Raw genomic sequence first — 18,198 nt, 5'->3', positions numbered from 1 at the left:
AACACAACTTTAGCATTAACAACAATTTTAGGTGTTGATGTTTCTTGCTTGTTTACATTTTTCGTAAATTATTGCTGTAAATTTTACGAAATTTTATATTTTTACCATAAATTTGCTTTTTATAGTTTATTCCGTTGTGTTATGAAATATTTTTGATTATTTTGGAAAATGCTAATATATGATTGAGATTTACGTTATCTTATGAAAACTGTGATAAATGTTTTTATTTACCAAACTGTATATTAAATTCACCTAAACTAAATTAACTGGTTCCAAAGGGAAACAATGTTCACTTTCCTAAAAATCAAAATATGCATAAGTATCATTAGCATTTGTTGTACGTAAATTATTCTAGAGAATATTTTTTGCCATATTGAGGAAATTATTATATTTCTTTCCTCAAAAAAAAAAAAAAAAAAAAAAAAAAAAAAAAAAAATGGAATTCGTACTTTTAAAAATTTCTGTATGTATAAAATGTACGGAAACGTAATTGGTGACTATTTCATGCTTAGAAATTCATTTTATAAGCTGTCTTATGGAAAATAATGGCATTAGTAATTTTCTGTGCTAAATGCTAGAAATAAGAAACGTATCAATTTGCTAGGGCTTTGTACAGTAACTAGATACAGATTTTTAAAAGAAGTCGACAGAAAAAGTTTAAACTGATCTTTTGCCTTCAAATAAACATCATTAAAAAAAAAACTTGGAATGCGTTTCAATTTTAATTTTCCAAGTACTGTTTCATAAGAAAAAGCGAGCACTGGAACTAAAAGTGGCGTGTTGCACTGTTTATACGATCCCCTTGCTACGGCGTTCACCACATCATATCTCCCCTATCCTTTTTATATATTTTTATGAAGACTTATTGTTGTTGGCTTGTGGATTTTACAGGAGGTTAGGGGCTTAGATGTACTGTTAATGCTTTCCGAGGGATTTGTATGTTTTGCATACATGTGTGATGTTGTCACATTTGCGTAAAAGGGATTATCTTGATGTATTCATTCTGGTGAGCGGAGTTTCCCCACCTGTATGTTGCAATTCTCTAATACCCTAACATATTGAATAGAGTTCAACAAATGGGTTTCGGTTTCATTTCTTAAGCTTGATATTTGCAATGCAAAACCGCCATTTTCTTTTTGTCTTATGTATAAGAAAGGAAACGTGAGTGATGAAATGCAATGCTTTATTGCTGTTTGGTTTAGTAACATTATAATTTTCGCATGATTCATGCGAAGGCCAAATAATATTTATCTGACATTTTGTAGATTTATTCGGGTACGAAATAAGTTTGATTTTTAACATTTTCCTATGGAGGGTACATATATAATTAGAGAATGCATATAGAATGTCTTCTATATGAAATATAGTAAAGTTTTTGAATTTTCTTTCATCATACGAATTGGTATAAATGTTTTACTATTATTTGATGATACCTACTGGAAGTCCCAGTAATGCATTCACGTAAAATTTCGTTGGAACAGAAGAGAAAATTAGAATCTTGTTCTACATATGGATTGATAAAGATGCCACTATACCGTAGTACCTAAGTTAAGACCCAAGTTACCGTACCTAATTACTAAGTTACCGTAGTACCTAAGAAGATATAAATTTATTCTGCACAAATTTAAAAAAAATCAAGGATTAGTATAGGACCAGTAATTAAAAAATTAAGGATTAGTATAGTATCAGTAATTAAAAAAATTATGGATTAGTAATTGTTTCCTAGATACTGCTAAGCCTAGAAGATGTATATGTAATTTCTTCTATCTGGAACTGAAAATATTATAATTCTTCCTTTGGGTGCCTATTGGTAAAGACAATTTACCATTACGTTAGGGTGGAAGAAGGTAGAGATAGATTTTGCTCTGCATTAAATCGATGCAAATTATCTCTCCTCATATGTATTAGTATACGGCTGCTGTACAATAAGCTGCAAATGCTGTATTACTAATCCTTTAGAATTTGAAACACACATACACACACACCCTTCATGAGCTAGTATGATTGTCATCTAATCACATTGTATATAATTTTACTCCCCTTTTCTATTATGTCACATCTTATAAGAGTGTCATATTCTTTCTAATGAAGGAAGGTAGTAATATCTAATACCACGGATAAACAGGGATAGTTTAACCTGTCTTAAAATAATACGATAAGCGTGAGAAGCTCTTTATGATTTCTAAGCCGAAATCAGCATTTAAAAAAGGCATTTTAAAATAAACTAAATAAATTCTTTAATTATTCTAATTAATTCAAATTCTTTAAATGAATTGAATTAAAAAATAAGCTGTGTTTGAGTAGCATTTTTTTTTTCACATCCATTATCCATGATAAATAAATTCTGCCAGCATCCAACTTTTCATTGTTTGTTTTTAATTTATTCGCAGAAGAAAATATATTATTTTCTAATACTACCCGATTTCATAGGTTACTAGCCGCTATTTTCGTGGCTTCGCCTACGTTTATCTGCTCTATATGTAACTAGAAAAAAAGCAAAATACTAATACTTCGTACAATTTTTCTATTAAATTCCTTAAGAAATTTTAAGACATTCAACTAGGATTAATTATTAATCTAAATATTTCGAATATCAAATATGTTTAGTCCTAAATTTGCACTTATATATAGAGACCGCATTGAGCTAATAATATATAATCGGCTTTCTGAGAAACATTGAGTTTTTAGGTTCATACTGGCTTTTTTATGAGATTAAACTTTATTTTAAGAGATTAATAATATCATAAGAGGCAAGTTAAAATCATTTTGGTATCACATATAACAATCCGATTTAATACTAGATGGAATAACATGTGTAGACGTCTTAAAATACATTGCTACTAAAAAGAGAAACTTAGCAATTTAAAATTCAAAGAGTGTGCAAGTAAATAATTTTCATGAATTAAAATGCAATGTGCGCGTTGAAGATTGCCAGCATATATGTAAATAAGTTTTCATTTGGAAATTATTTTGGGTTATATATTTTTCCGGAAATACTTTTGACTTGATGTAGATTTTACGATCTTCTTTCATATCCGTTCTGTTTCATAGAAACCTTATTATTCAAGTTTTCTATAATTTTTAATTAACTATTCAAAACTCAATACTTTGTACCAGATGATACTACAATAATGATAAGCAAGAGAGACGAAATTAAAGTACGGTCCGAAATCTGTAGTCAGAAAATAAAAAGATAACATTTAAACCAATACATTTAAAAAAGTATGACTTTGAAGCTGACGCGATAAAATATATAATGTAATAAAAACTGACAAACTTACCAAGGAAATAAAATTTTTAGTCAGCGAATTCAAACTGTAAAAAATTACTAATAAAGCATTTGATATATATGACATAAAAAATATTGAAATCTTAAAAATGCTTAAATACGAGACAAAATTAGATCAAATAGCTAAAAATATTGCAACAATTTTAAAAGACAATGGTTGAAATAAATTGCCGCACACGTAATGTTGAAATTTTTCTTTTATAATTAGAGTAAAAATAAAAATTCTCTTGAGAAGTTAACACTGACAAAAGCGTGCGTATGGTATATGTCATTAACGAGTGAAATAAGTTTAATATTCTGGCAAATAAATATTATTAATAGAAAAATGTATTAAAATTAATTTTGAAAGATTGTTTGAAAACAAGAGAAAAATAGTACGGTAATAAAGTCGGTGACACTATATATATATTGAATTTTTAGTAAAAGTGTTATTGCAGAAATACTTTTTTGGGCTGTGCTTTGTTCAAAAAATATGTCTAGAATAAAAGATTGAAATATCTTAACCTCTATTTCATTTTCTCTAAAGTGTCATAGAAACATTTTGACATTGCAGTTCTAGATGCTAAGGAGCATGCATGCCCAATTTCGTTCAAATCCGCCTGGGAGTGTGGAATTGCATAAGGTTCAAACTGGCTAATGAAAGGACTGTCAGTTTCATATACAATTTCCTTCTATTTCCCTTTCTTAATACATCATTGATATATTTTCAATAGTGGAAATTGTTTTCATTGTCAGATAAATTGAAAACGTATATTGGCTAATCAGGAACGATTAATATTTGACATAAAGGTCATTAAAGAATTTCCACACATCTGTTGTCAAATATATTGCAAAAGAAAAAAATCTAGATGATGTAGTCATTCAAATCTGCCTAAATTTTATAAAAAGGCCTGAAACCCAGAGACATTCATAATGAAAATATTTTATAACTAGATCTGATATATCGTAAATAATATAAAACAAAAGTAAACAAAAAAAGTATTCTTTAAAAAGTATTAAAAGTATTCTTTTATGAATTTAAATATTAGCGAAGAAAAACTGATTCTTGATCTCATATTTTTGATGATTCTTTTGAAATTCTTTTGAAAAAAAAATTTCTTTGAAAAAAAATGATTCTTTATTTCTTTTTATTGAAGAAAAACTGATTCTTTATCTTACTTGCTATTCCATTTTTAGTTGTTAAATTCTACTGAAATGTTTCTAATCTCGTATCTAATTACCTTAGAAGTTTTAAAAATAGTTTTCGAACTTAAAAAATCAGGCTTTTGAAAAAAAATGTGATTTTTTTTTCAATTTAAAATGTTATCTTAACATAGGCGGATATTTTTTAATGTATTTTCTTTCGACTCGAAAGATATTTCAGAACAGATAATTTTCTTCAGTATAAATTAAACTATGAAGAAAATATCTTCAATCCCAAATAATTTTTTATGAATAGAATTGCTTCAGTGTCACAAAGATATGCCGAACTTCTTATCCGCTTCTAGATAAAGACATAATTTCAATTCTTTTTCAAAAATAATTTCAACTTTTTTAAAGATCGTCGCTTGACAGTAACTGATGATAGATATTTCTGTCTTTCATTCTGCGATGAAATCTTATTTTTCAATTACATTCGCTTCATTAACTTAATTTGCTGACAATTACTGTGCGTAATCAGCATCATACTTATGGAAAGAAAAGAAATATGTTATATTTTGAAAGCTCAGCTTTTGTAATGGTTTTCAAATTCAATATCCTATCTCGTCATTTTTTTCCCTTTTAGCGAAGCTATATTCTCAAAGCATTGTATCATTAGATTCTTGTATTCTTGTAGTTTTAAGAAAATAATTTGAATATCTATAAACGGGACATTTTTGTTGGAGCTAATTAGAATATGCTCTTTCTCTAATGAAATAAAACGCTTTTTATTCTCGCCTTTTTCGAACTCAAAATTTAATTTATTTTTCATTTTCGAAAGATTTGATTTCTATCCAATTGCATGTTGCATTCTTTCATTAGGAAGCTCTAAATTTTTTTTTTTTTCGTTTCACTTATTTGAAAGATTGGTATGGCTTTCTAATGTGATTGAACGAAAAAAAAGAGTGTCCGGAATATATAAATAAATTTTCTTCGAGAAAAACTATTAACGTAATAAACATTTTTCAGTGTTTGCGATTGCAGTTTTACTATTTCCAATTGCGATTTGGTTGCGTATCTTTAATTTATTTCATATAAAACTTAGCGCTTTAACCGTTTCTTATGAGCTCGTCAATAGCATAGCACCTGCATATTAAAATAAGGTGAAATAAAAATTAAAATTCTTTTATTTGCTGCCTTTAGGTTTTATTTATTGAAGAGCTGTATGGCATTTTTATGTTTTCAGTTCCAAGGAATAGGCTAAAAATGTTTCCTCTCTTTGAAAAAATACATGTGATGAAGATTTTAAAGTATTTTAATTATTTATAGATATATTGTAGTTGGCTACCATTTTCTTTGCATAACATTTAATGCTTTTTGAAATGCATTTTCAAACATTATAATAATCTTCAGAAAATAATTTTAAGCTATATATATATATATATATTTGGTATTATTTTGTGATGTTTCATATCATAATAATTTATTTGAACTGCGACATGATAAAAGATTTTTGCATGTTTAATCCCCTCATGATTGTTAAATTGTTTTTAATCATTAAAAAAATATTAAATAATCTTTCTTAGTTATTTTTATCCATTTTGAAAGGTAAAATTATGCTTCGTGTTTTAGAATACAATTGTCGGCTTTATTTTAAATATGTTTCTTTTATTCATTTCCAAGATAATTTAAAATTTTCATTTTGTAGCATTTTAATTAATATAATTTTTATTAAATTTTTAAGATAATTTAATATTTTATTTTAAGTTACATTTATAAATAGATTTATAAAATAAGTTAATAACTTAAAAACTTATTATATTTTTAAAATGGAATAAAAATGATCTAGTTTTGTAAATTAAAATGATTTACTTTTGTAAAGTAAAAAATGAGCAACATTATGATAAGATTTTGAGCAAATATTGATTGTTCTGTTAGTTGGTAGTAATATTTTATTGGTTACAGGCAATCATGCTAAATGATTGATTTTTGATAAGATTTTTTAATATTCTACAACTTTTTTATCAGGATTTTTTAAAACTCTTTTTATATCATATGTTGTTCCAATTATATGCAAATATGAAGAAAAAAAATTCATCACATCACATTCCATATACTTTGTTTTCAAGAAATTACTAAGAAAATTTTGATAATTAATTAACATTATACCACTTTTACTATATATTATATTGAGCAATGATTGGGTTCCAAAACTGCTGAAATTAATAAAAACAATAAAGCATATGAAACAACTGTATTAAATGACAAAAACTATATAACTAATGGATTCGAATTTATGCCTTTAAAGAGTATTCCTAGTTAACCGAATGATAACGAGTTATTCGATAAAAACTAATGGAAAAGGCGAAGGGTAAAGCTGTTTTGATATCACAGTTGTGAAAATGTATTGTAAAAATATGCTTTAGCTGTGAGAACTAAAATTGTTTTATGAAACTAAATGGTTTTTTTTATTGATATCTTAAATACAACTGTTAAATCATAATTTAAATTCTTTAATGCTTTCTTCATTTTTTTTATCAAATTTTCACCTATAAATTCGCATTTAGATTAGTGTCAGATAAAATTAGAATAAATATTTTTTAATAATTTTTTTCATTATAGAATTTTAAACTTTGCCTGAAAAAAACTGAAATTAATAACTAATAATCTTAATATTTGAAGGTTTAAGATTTGAAATTCAATCTATCATATTAAGCTTTATTTTTCTCAGGAATTACAACCCTAGTAATTCCGTAAGCCTTATACTTTCTATAAAAATGTGTGAGAAACTTTATGAAGATAGGTTTAACTGAATGTTGGAAAAATTAATGAATTTTACCCTTATACCATTCCCCACAGTCTTTTGTTCCTGTTATAAACTGTAGAAGCACACTTCTTCACTACTTGAGAGCAAACTTTATCTTTCGGATGATAACCACTTACCAAGAACTTTAATTCCCTTTAATGGCTTTTAAATCCGATTAAGAGTTGCCGTAGATGATAAATTAATGAATTTTCTCTCATGGTTCGCAAAAAAGAAAAAAAATGTTAATTTCGTAAAGATTTTGCCGCTACCCTCTTTCTGAGAAACTGTTACTCGAAACATTCACTAAAAAAATTGTGCCTTGAACATATTTAGTTTATTCCTCTAATCCTTATAAAACATAAGAATCGAATAAGATGCAAAATATTTCTCTGCAAAAATAATTGTTATTTTATTATTTTTTTTTAAAGTTGATAGGTCTTAGTTGTTGCTCTAAAAGATCAGAAATGCTTTTATAAAATTGCATTTATTTTTACTTCAAATGCGCATATAATCAAATTCTGTTTCGATCTATAAAATTATGTCGTTCGTTCATGTGGTTTTAGGTTTTGTTTAAATAACGCTAAAAATTTGCATTAATTTTTAATCTTATAAAAATTATATGATAAAAAATAATATATTCAATATCATTAATAAAATAAAAAAATGTCACTACTGCTGCTACAATCGATTTCTTTTGAATATTCATTATCTGTTATTTCTGTTTTGGGAAACTAAATTATATCTTTATATATTAATTCAGTTCACGGATTTATGATCATCTAATGGATGTTGGTTTCATTTATGGAAATATATGTAATTATATGTTTATTTAATTCATATAAATATTAATATACAGAGGTTTCCAAACTTTTCGATTGTCGTCGCCTTTACTGATTCCATATTCTCCTAAAGCAATGCAAAGTACTTATCGAAAAAAATTAATTTTCTGTATATAGATTAAGTAAAAAATAAATAAAATACGTTTCATGTCCCAATAAAAATTTATTGAATAAATTTTATATATATTTCTTAAATAAATTTATTTAATATAAAATTAAATATAAAAACTATTAAATAAATAAAATAAAATAAATATAAAATCAATGAGTTGTAAGAGATTATTAATCAGAACATATTTTCTGTATAATAATTGATGTTAAATTGGATACAACTACTCACTGATTTTTATACAGTTCTCTAATTTTATGGCATTCACTGAAAAATCTTAACTTTAAGGAGAAAAAAAAGTGAAATCAAAGTTATTTTATCTTTAGCACTTAGGATTAAATATTCATATTTCAGTGACAAAATTCGGTTATAAAAATATATTTTTTATCAAAACAGTCTGAGGTTTCAGTTTGCCAAAACTAAACAGTACGGGCCTTGGAATAAAAGTTTAGTCAGTTCTGGAGGATAAGACAGAAACTATCTATATGTCATTAAACATCTTTGGTAGAGACCCACTATGATCATAAGACTCAGGTATTTTTTTTTCTTATCCTGAAAGCATTAAATAGCTACTGTTTTCTTCACATAATTGTTAGCATAATAGAAAAATACAATGAGCGATGTGCAAACTACTGTTAGTAACCAATCTATCTGACCTTTGGTGGTAAATTTGTTGTACGCAGAAAAAATGTGGAGAGTTAAAAACAGAAACTGAACTAGCCATTACAGTCTGTTTCTCACAGACATCTATGCCCATTTATATAAAAACAGAAATATCACAAATTCTAACAAAGTTTTTGTAAACCATTAAAAACGCTCTAATTAAGGTTGATGTTGCAACCTATAAAACTGAAATAAAATGATAAAATTTATATATCTCACAGTGTCCTTTAGTGGATTTTAAACTCCCTTGGACGCCGGCCGCACACTTTGGATATAACTGGATTATGTAATTATGAATTAGAAGTTAGTTCATTCCTTGGTAATATAATTGTATGATAATATTTCACGAATTGTATTTCCTGAATTTGTTATTCATGATGTTATATGATCGCTGATGCGCTTTTAAATGGATCGCTGGAAACTGTAGCTGCATTAATGTATTAAACAATACCTGTCGAAATTATTAAAAAGAAACTTCTAAAGTATACAGAACTTGTAATTTTCAAATGTAAATGTTTGTCCAAATAAAAGTAATACATCGAGTTTTTAATTCGTAACCAATTGAAATGCAGTTGAATATAATCACAACTTCTCTTTTTTGCTCTATAAATTTAAAAAAAATATTTCTGAGACATTTTTAAGAATAATTAGAAACATTTGCTTAATTATTTGGAAATAAAAAGAAATGCATAGGTATAGTCTATTATTTTTACAAAACTAACTACTGAAAACAAAAAAATCAATGAAAGTTCATAATATACAAAGAGTTGGAAAATAAGAATAGATTATTCAGTATTTATTAATTGTAATTTTCTTTTCGATGTGCGCCTGTTTTAACAAATTACCAAATGTGTTATTTTTCGAGCTTAAGTATTTATTTTATTTCATTGAATGTCTGCCAATAGCGAGCAATGCACTTATCACATTCACTCGTCTCAATTGCAGTTTCCATATAGCAAACAAAACTCTCTAATATATATTTGGACTCATTTATGCAAACGAGGACCAACTATCAATTTCAAGTTCATGATTGAAACAGTGTCAGAAGTTTGTAGATCACTCTGCAACAATGAACCAACAGCAACTGTCCTTAGTAGTTGTCCGTATAGCAGACTGTTTAGAGTCCAAATTATTCATTTTGAAACTATATAAAATAGATTTTTCTTTGTAGTTTTTGTATTAAAATAAACTATGTCTCTATGTTGTGGAGATGGTTCATCTCTAGCGTAACTGCATCCATTAAAACCAGTTAATCACAGTTGCCCATTCGATTACCAGTCGGCAAATCACCTAAATCCAGAGGGATGGTAAAAGGCACTTTTTTTTCTCTCGTCTGCCTCCCCTTTAAATATAATTACCAGTCACCCGTGCCAAATCAAACCTCAGACTTCGCTAACCCCAAATCGAAAAAGACCTGTCTGATAAGTCCGCCCCATATTGAATTCGTCTCTAGCTGGTGGAACAAATGTGCTTTTGCTTCGGCGAGCGTTTAGCGCTAATGTGTATGCTGGGCTACGTCGTGTACACAATGCGATACTGGAGGAAACCGATATCGATTGGTTACAAAAACTGTGTCGAGTTGACACACACCAGCCTGGAGTGAATGGTGTAGGCGAGATGTCGACTCTGTTGATATGATTCCCGGACTGGTGCTTTTCTATAGGGACGTTTGATACATGAATTCACTACCTTAAGCGAAAATGTTTCGATTTTTACATTGAAACGGTGAATAGAGTATCATTTTTAAATGGAGAGACAGGAAAGGGCGGTGAATAGAGATGTTTACTGTTTAAAATCTAATTTTTGTTTCGCTTTCACAATTTATAAAAATTCAATCTGCATTAAATGAATCAATTTGAGATAAGGTGGTGCATGGTATGAACGAAATAGTGAACTGTGTTGATATTGATTCTCGGAATGCTGCTTTTCTCCTGGGATGTTTAGAACACTAATTTTTTTTCTCGGAAATGTTCGAATTTTACTTTGAAAAGACGAATGGAAAGGAATTTTTTTAAGAGTCAGAAAAAGGTGAGGAATGGAGACTTTTATTTCCCCTGTTTGCAAAAATTCAACTGGGATCAAGATTAATCAACGAATATAATTGAAATTTGAAACCAAGCATAACTCACTGTAAGTTACCAATTTGTAATCAAATATTAGAATAATAAATACATTTCAATATACACCAATATTCACTGATTTTCTTCTTATAAAGTTAAATCTGTATTAAAAAAAGTTATTTCTGTGTGCTTGAAGAGTCAATGTTTAAATTTCTGAAGAAGTACATTTTTCTTATTTTTAGGTGCTTGCGTATATTTTGATCATTTTTCACTTTAAAAAGGCATTTATTGAGAAAAATTGGTTGTAATATATATCAATCAAAATATTTTTCATCATTTTCTACAACTTTTCCCATTTTCGTCCGATAAGTCTTGCAGCTGATTGTCTTCAATTTTTTTTTTTTTTTTGGTCCTTCAGGCCGTTCTTTGTCACTGGCATCGAAATCACCACTCTTAAATGATTGAAACCAAAACCCACAATTGGAATATGACGGAGCTGCACCACTATAAATTTCTAAAAATGTCTGATAGGCTTCGGCAGCAGATTTTTTTCTAATAAAAAAAAAATTAAAAAAAACAATGGATATCGAAAATGCATTTTGGAGTTTTCCGTAATTGGGGTGGTCTCTATACATTTAATAACTCAGTAATACTAAATGGAAAATTTCCAAAATGATAACTGTAAAGTAACAGTAAATTGGTTAAACCCAAAACCGTTGTCGTTTATATAGATACTTCGCATTTTTACCGATATTAAATTACATGCTGGCACCTAATATTAGCTGCTGTTTCATCATTTCAGTTATCGATTACCGTTACGAATTACCTTTTTTCAGTGCTCACCGAAAATTTCAGTATTTATATTATATATTATTTTTTTTTTTACTCGTGTACCATTATAGAGAATGTGTATTACATTAGTATTTCTATAGCCACTCAACATTCCTTTCTGCAGCAATTTCATGACACAATTTAATTTCGTTTATTTGTTATGTAATAAGCAGCTTTATTGATTATTTAAAAATGTAATCGTTTGAGTGGCTGAAATAATTTATTAATTTTCCGTATATTTCGCCTTATATAATTGTTCGTAATAACACAAAAAATAATCATTCGGCATTGATTTCTTATTCTACTTTCTAACATGTATTAATTATAAACTTATAAATTCTTTTAGTAAAAACACAATATAATATTTGGGAAAAGTGTGAAAATAAATGTCAGAAAATATAAATATTAATTTGATAAAAAAAAATATTACAGAGTAGAATTTAATTTTTGTAAAAGATATTTTTTTCCGTTTTTCTTTCTTAATTTCGCAATATTTACAAATAATAACCTATAATAAAATATAGCATCTTTTGGTAACAACAGCAATCACGTGTTCCTTATTTCACAAAAATAATTTTAAAAGATAACGAGCATTTTTCTGTAGATTTTCTCATGTATTTAAAAGACATCGTTTGTTTTGTGCTTAATTACGCATCATAATGAAGAAAAGCGAGTTTGTATTTTGGATCCTTTCTTACCAATTAATTGGAATCCAAATTGGATCGAAATCTATATTCTCAATATCAAAATCTTGCACTTAAATTCTTTTGTCTAGATTTTCTTTTAAATATCTCTTTCATATATTCATGGGTAAACAGATTAAAAGACACTATTTCAAGTTTTGACACCGATCTGCAGTTTTGATGATAAAAAACACATACGAAATATCATCTATCCAACTCTTTTCACATTTAAGGGATCGAGACAAGCGGCTGACTGTTCTTGTTTCAAATGTGTTTGAAATCTACATTGTAGTGATATGACCACGTATCGAATTTTTTCTCCATGTTTCCAGTTTTTTTCATCCGATATTATTGTATTTCCACGGTATCATGTACATAAACACTAAATGAATCGAAATCTCAAGTTTTTCTCTATTTAAATACTTTTTCTTTAAGAAGATTAAAAATGTAATCCACAATAAAACTTTTAAGGGGGAAAATATGTTCATTTCTCTTATCTTTAATTACTGCCATCTCATTTTAACTACGGATAATATAATTTTCAATTAACATAATACGATGTTTAATAATTTAAACAACACTTAATAATTTTATATAATATATATCAGTTAATGTAAACAATTCAGAAAGGTTAACACGTTAATGCCTGTAATTTATAATTAGACATTTAATACGTTTCGGCAAGTAAGAACGAAAATACGATTCAGATTGTCTTCTTTTTAGAAAAGCAATTAAATATTAAGTGTAGAGATCGAGCGCAAACAAGCGTTAGAAAGTATAATATTTAATTTGCTTAGGAGATGTTACTGTGTCGACGCGAATCTAATTTCTCGATAAGCGGTTTTGCTGTTCATTACGTATTATTAATTTCGTGGTGTTTACAGAATCCTACTGGAAATGAAATTCCCTTCTTTTGGTGTCAAATACTTCTCCAAACCCCTCCACCCACCAGACTTGTGCCACCAAAGGCAAAGCGCTGAGTAACTGATGTTGAACGGAACGTATAAAAACCGTCGCTTTTGGCTTTGAGTCTGATGAAGAGCTTTTCATTTCCGGTCCCCGTATTTTGCTCGGGGACAGACTCGCGCGGAGTAGTTTAATGCCTGTCTGCCCCTAAATGAAACATACTGCTGACATGTGAACTGTCTCATGGGGTGTAATAACGGGGCTAAAACACACACATTGGCGCCAAAATGAAATCACGCTTTTAAGGATGGCCCAGTAAACGTCGATGCTTGCCGTACTTCTTTATCGTGTGGTTTGCTCTAGTACTCTACTCATAAGATCAGTCAATGTAGATATTTGCGAGCTGATTGAGTCTTGAATAAAAACATATTCCTTATAATCGAAATTTATTTACCTTTGGGACTTTTATAGGCAAGTAAAATCGATGAGTAATTGTTTAACACATTCGGCACATTGTTAACACATTCACATATCAATTCTTCCGGCTGCTGACATTTTTTTATACATATACAAAAAAAAATGTTTTAAAGTAAAGGTATTCTTCAGATATGTATTAGAAAGTTCAACCTATCTAAACTGACCTAAGAGACCAATTTTAGTACACGGAATATGTAATTGGTAACACTTGAAAGACGAGATACCTCGTCTGTAACGTTGAAAGTGTTAAGAAAATCCATCAATCAGTCAATGCTTGCCGTACTTCTGTATCGGGGTTTGCTCCCGTATTGCACTCATAAGATCACCCGATGTAGATATTTGCGAGTTGATTTGGTCGTGAATAAAAACATATTGCTTATGATCGAGATTTGTGTTAAATTTATTTACCTTGTGGATTTTTATAGACAAGCAAAATCAGTGAATCATTGTTTATAGAAAATTACGCTTTTAAGGACTGCCCGATAAACATTAATGCTTGTTGTACTTATTAATCGTGATCTGAGACTACCAGGTTCGAGTACCGGTTCGGGCATGGTTGTTCTTCTTCTGTGTTCTATCTGTGAGGTGTGTGAATGTGCAACCCCTGTAAAAAAGGGGGTTGTCAAGCGAATGTGACGCATGAAGTAGTTAATTCGTACTCTTGGCCCTATTTGGCGCTACTGAAAAAACAAGAGACACTCACTCGGCTTAAATCGCTGACAGATATCTGTCAGCGGGCTTGTAAAGCGCCATAAGTAACAAGAACAACAATTTATTAATCGTGTGGTTTACTCTATTACAACACTTTATAAGATAATTGGATGAAGGGATTTGAGAGCTGATTTGTCGCAAATGTAAACATATTGCTGATGATGGAAATTTTTCTGAAATTTATTTACCTTTGAGAATTTAAAAAGTATGATATAGATAAACAAACTCAATGAATCATTGTTAGTAGACTATACGCATGTTAATTTTTTTTTTAATCCAGATAAGTAAATAAATTTTTGTCTTTCTAACCTATCAATTCTTTTTAAAAAATTGTTATAGTGATCATGCTTAATTCTCCCATTATTGCATTTAATAGAATGACTAATATTGAAGCTGGGAAAAGTGTGATTATGGATAAAAGAAAATGTATTTACTTTTGAGACTTTAATGGACAAGCAAAATCGATTAATCATTGTTTATAGACTGTTGCTATTTAAAATAGTTTTATTATCTACTTGGAGGAAAAATTAAAAATAATTAGATGGGTAAATATTTTTTTTTTGTTTGCGTATCAATTTTTTACGGAAGTGGTTATGCTCAATAGTCTTTTTTTCCCTCTAATATATTCTAGTACTATACGTATAGAATCGGTTACTGTTAAAAATGGGTCTTTAATAAGAAAAGTGTCCTGTTTAATAAATGTTGCTTATCTAACTATTCACTGTTAGATAATTCTTTCTAATCAAAGTTGTGTTATAAACAAACTAATTTAAATAGTATTTTAAAGTTAAATTTGTCTTTAGCTAACTGAATTGCATTGTGAATCTAATTGTAAATTCCTTCTACTGATTTTCGAAGACTGATTTTACTGATTTCGATTTTTAATATCAGAAAAAAATGTATATATAATATTTTGAAAAAGGGATAAATTTTGAATATTTTCTGCAACTCGAAAACACAGATGAATTCTAAATTAGGTATTTCAAAAAAATTCAATTCCTGTTTAATTTCTTCGTGTTAGCAAGAATACTTTGTATTTCCAAAACGCTGAAATTTATTTACAAATGTAGCACTATTTTTTTAGAGCAATACTGATTCATTTTAAGAAAAACTAAATTTGATGCCATTTTTCATACATGCATCCATCGACGTTACTTTCAAAAATAATATCTTGATCACTGCTATCAAAAAATGATCTTTATTATTTTTTTAAAATTAAGGCTTGCAGTAATATTTTATGCATTAAGGAAGGTGGTTCTAAATCACAATTTGAATGTGAAACCTGTCGTACAGTACCATAATTTGATTTATATGTACTTTTTAATGACTTCAAAATAAATTTCGAGATCTAAAAAAGAGGTTTTTCTGATTTTTGTCCTCGATGAACGATTACTACAGAATCATTTGTCATCATTTAATAATTTATTTATGTTTTTCCACTCAAATTTTGATGCAAATTTGCTTCAGAATAGTGATAGGGGGGGGGATTTGCAATTTTTATTTTTAAACAATATTTCAATAACAAATTCAATGGAAATAAATATGTTACACATATTTATTTCCAAACTAGGTAGATATATACAAAAAAATCTTAAATATCACATAAAAAATTTTTAATAAATTACATTAAAATAATTCTGAAATACTTGAATGGTATTTCAGAAATTCTTTTATCCGTCATTTCCAGATATATTATTTATAAATGTATCTATTACCTCGCACTTCTTAGTAAGAAAACATTTATTATCATTTTCAATTACATATTATTGTCAGAGAAATCAATTCACTCAACTTAATTATATAAGTTGCAACTACCTTTACCTCCTCATTTGAGAAAACTAAGGATCTTTCTGGTTTCTCTACATCAACGCTTTTGTAACAAGTTGTTCTTGTGGATACCAAAAGTGGTTTTTATTTTTCTTAGAGAACATTCACCTTGTATAAAGGGAAACTTCTGGGAACTCGGACGAGTAATTTATATTCTTATAAGTCCCTAACTTCCTTTTATGATCTTATGAATATCAACATCAAAATTACTTATAGTCCGCATTATTTATATTCTAAAAACAACAAAAATGGAATAAAAGGAAATTATTTTCTCCCACAAATTTCTTTGGTATTAAAACTTTCCTTTCCGTTGCAAAGTTACCCTTTATATAAAAAAGTAATTAATTACAAATAAAAAAAGCCACGAGTTTCTATTGTATAAAAATGTTCTTTTACTGTGCAAAGTTACCTTTTCAAAAAAGAAGGAATTTATTACAAATAAAAAAATGACATAATTCAGTGTTTAAAAAAATGAAAACTAAGTTAATTGTTTTCCCATCGAATTGAACTTGCCTTCCAAATTGTTAACTTTCTTCATAAGGTATAGATTTTTCTCTTCATCAGGGACCGAAAATTTCTGTTACAAAGTTGACTCAAAACCTTTTTATTCTTTTACTTTCCAAATCTCTGTCGGCAATTTAGACAAAGTTTGGTACACTTTAACAGTTATGCATTTTTCATGCACTTAAATAATGTTTTTTTAGCAAATCCCTCACCAGTAATCGGTGTCCGTTATCAAAATTGTCTGCGTTTTTAGCAAATTTTCAGACATCTAACATTGTATTAAAGTTTGTAAAATAAACTTCATGATCAGTTTTTTTAATTGGCCATATGTTCTTCTTGATATAATTTTAAAATTTTCAAAATCGTGCTTGCGAGGTTGTGCAAAGATTATATAAAAGAAATGTAATTTTTCATCAAGTTTTTATTTAGTTTTAAAATGTGCTTCATAATTTAACAGTCGATAATTACTATTATCAATAAGAATATTAACCAGTTTAATCATAATAATGTTCTTTATTTTACATCACTTTCTTTAAATTTTTACTGTTTTGCGTTTAAATTTTTTATAATTCTAAAACATTAAATGCATTCTGTACTGTTCTATTTTTTTTTGTTTTATTAAATAACTTAAAAACAACTATGCATGATATTATAAATATGCTTTCATCTACATCCTCTGCTTCTTCTAGCAATTTATACATCATAGTTTTATCTTATTTTTATTTCTGATGTCATCTTAAAAATAATCGACAAACTTTTCATAAGCAAAGAGAATGTGCAAAATGTTTTCTTTTAATATCTATCATAAAAGAATAAAATAAATTTCATAAAAGGAAGATTTTAAAACAATCTTTGTCATTAATGCGTCTGGCGTATCAAATCATTGAAAATAAGCCTAGTGGAAAATTGCTATCATACATTAGTTTCAACAAAACCACTCACGTATTATTTTCATGTTAAAAATATTATTCTCTTCAGCAAAATAATCAAACCAATTGTAGAAATTTTAATCTTGAAAAGTGTTGTTGTTTACATGCATACCTATATATATTTATTTATTTAGTTCTGGAATAAAATATTTTTGTTTATTGAATAACATGTTTTTAGAGCCATTTATTTAAAGGTATTGATGTTTTTTGTTGGAATTGTTTATTTTCTTGATATATGTTTTGCTTCATTATAAATATAATTACTTTTTTTGCAAAGAACATTAAAATTGTATAATTACATTAACTAAAGTTTAATATTCAATTAGGAAAGCCAATATCAAATATCATTTTCACCTTTCCTTTCAAAACAGTTCATTTTGCTGTTTCTATCTAGTTTCTAAAGAAATTTTACATTATTTGAGTTACTTATTTAATTAGAAATAAT

The 18,198-nt window shown here is 27.9% G+C and overlaps 1 protein-coding gene across 15 annotated transcripts in view; it reads left to right on the top strand.

The window, feature by feature from the left end:
- LOC129962049 (tyrosine-protein phosphatase Lar-like) overlaps positions 1–18,198 on the top strand; it is a 648,630-nt gene that overhangs the window by 466,627 nt on the left and 163,805 nt on the right. The gene's annotated exons all lie outside the window — the stretch shown is intronic.

The sequence above is a fragment of the Argiope bruennichi genome, chromosome 2 (assembly GCF_947563725.1).
Source record: "Argiope bruennichi chromosome 2, qqArgBrue1.1, whole genome shotgun sequence".
Lineage (NCBI taxonomy): Eukaryota > Metazoa > Arthropoda > Arachnida > Araneae > Araneidae > Argiope > Argiope bruennichi.
Note: the sequence above shows the minus strand (reverse complement) of the source record. Positions and strands in the feature narration are given on the sequence as shown.